This window comes from Chinchilla lanigera, unplaced genomic scaffold (assembly GCF_000276665.1).
Source record: "Chinchilla lanigera isolate Chin_1 unplaced genomic scaffold, ChiLan1.0 scaffold00008, whole genome shotgun sequence".
Taxonomy (NCBI): Eukaryota; Metazoa; Chordata; class Mammalia; order Rodentia; family Chinchillidae; genus Chinchilla; species Chinchilla lanigera.
In genome coordinates, this window is record NW_004955409.1 from 25,324,730 (window position 1) to 25,327,037 (window position 2,308).

Here is a 2,308-nt window from a genome sequence, read left to right on the forward strand (position 1 = left end):
TAGCTCAGCGGCAAAGCACCTGCCTGGCAAGTGCAAGGTCGTGAGTTCGGTTCCCGGTACCGGAGAAAAACCAAAAAAAAAAAAAAAAAAAGAGTAAATATCTTATGTGCTACTTTAAAAATCTGTGGCATTCATCTTCAAATAATTTTTCTGTGTAGTTGGTAGAGTGGACTACTTTTGTTTTGGCCTCCTGGTGCCCACCCTCTTTTTGAGGTCATAGCTCCCTGACTTTCAAAAATTTTCCCTGCTCCGCTGAGCCCAGATAGCTTGAATAACTGATCACAATATTACATTCTCCTTATTCAAGTAGGGATGAGCTCAAGGCCAGCCTGGGCTCCATAGCAAGAGCCTGTCTCCAAAAAACCAAAAATAAATAAATAAATAAAAATAAAATGAAATGTACCTGTTTTTGAATGGAAACAATGAATAAAATATTTAAAGTCTCCTAGAATTTCTTACCTATTGTTTTTTTAAATCACCTTTCATATTTATTAATGTATTCACTTTCTCTTTTTTTTTTAGTTTTTTGAGACAAGGGCTCACTATTAGCTCAGGTTGGCCTTGAATTAATGGCAACCCTCCTGTCTCAACCTCCCAAGTGCTAGGATTACAGGGGTGTGCCACCACACTTGGTAACTAAATGTTATGTTGTACTAATTTCAGATTCATTGGTGAACAGAACAAGCACAGCCTAAACCTTCATAGAGCATGGAGAAATAAAGTAGTAAACAGCGAGCACCCTGAAGAATGCTTTTTTTGAAGCATGCTTTCTGATGCTGTTACAAGAGTATATATTTATTGCCAAGGGTAAAATCCAAGTTTCCCTGTGAAAATTAGGACTTTGGAAACCCACAGTAAGCAGAACTGTCAAATACTTCTAGGATTTTCTAGTGCAGAAGGATCACAAGTTGAAACCCAGTCTAAACAATTTAGCAACTTAGTGGGATCCCACCAAACGTGAGTTCCTGTCAAGGTAATGTCTCTAACTTGATTCTATTACCACATGAATCATTCTACCTTCCTCTGGCTTATATAACTGTAAACTTTCACTACTACAGTGAGAAGCTTGCCTCTTATCATGCGCTATCCATTTGTTCAATTAGGGCCGGGCATATAACTCAATGGCACACAAGCCTGCCTAGCAAGCACGTGGTCCTGAGTTCAATTCCTGGTACAAAAAAAAGGTAACATTTGTTCAGTTATTTAATTCCAGTATACCTGTGTAGTAGCATTAGACTTGTTAACCCACATGCTAATGGGAAACAACTTTATTAATTAGATACTGTACATAGATACAGTTTCTTTTGCCCGTAGTCTTACAGATTCCACTCATTGCCAAGTGAGTACCCCTCCCCCGCTACCACTTTCAGTGAGGTTGCTTCATATATTGTAATACAGAGAGATTATTTTTTTCACATTCTGTATTCTAACTTGGGATCCTCAAATCTCCTAATTTATTTATTTACTTACTATTTTGCAATGGAGATTAAACACATAGCCTCATGCATGCTAAGGAAGCTCTGTACTGCTGAGTTACACCCCTAACCCATAAATGATTTGTTTTAATTTGCATTACGGTCCACACTATGTGCTATAAAGTCCCGTGATCTATGAGTATTGACCAATGTGTAGGGTCATAAATCCACAATTACAATACTATATACGATAGTTTCAGAACTGTCTCCATCACTTTCTTGTCACTGGGACAAAATACCTGACACCCACGACGTCAAGGAGGAGAGGTTCATTTTAGCTCATGGTTTCGGTCCATGGGTTGCCAACTCCAAGGCAAAAATGACATGGTAGAGGGGCAGAGCCAAGGAAAGCTGCTCACATCATGGCAGTCAGGAAACAAAGAGAGAAGGGAAGAGCCAGGGAGAGAGATACACTCTTTGTTATGGCTTGTATCTAGATGTCTACCCAAAGCCTTCTGAGGTCCTGAGTGGGGAATTTCAAAGGTGGCTGGATTAGGGTATGTGAATGCGGATTAAGGATAGGATTAAGGGTGTGGATAATGGAAGCCCCAGTCTGGGCATGGGTGGAGCCAATCAATAGGCTTGTAGCCTGGATGGAATATAAAAGGACAGAAAGAAGGCAGGCCTGCTGCTGCTACTCACTGCTCTAGCTGCTTGCTTCATTCCTGCCTGTCACACCAAGGGCTATTTCTCTTCTGTGATACCCCTTTGCCATGCTGCCCTGCTTTGGGACCAGCTGACTATGGACTGAAACCTGTACAAACTATGAGCTGAAATAAACTTTTCCTTTAACTTTGTGTGTCAGGTATTTTTGTCTCAATAACAAGAAAAAC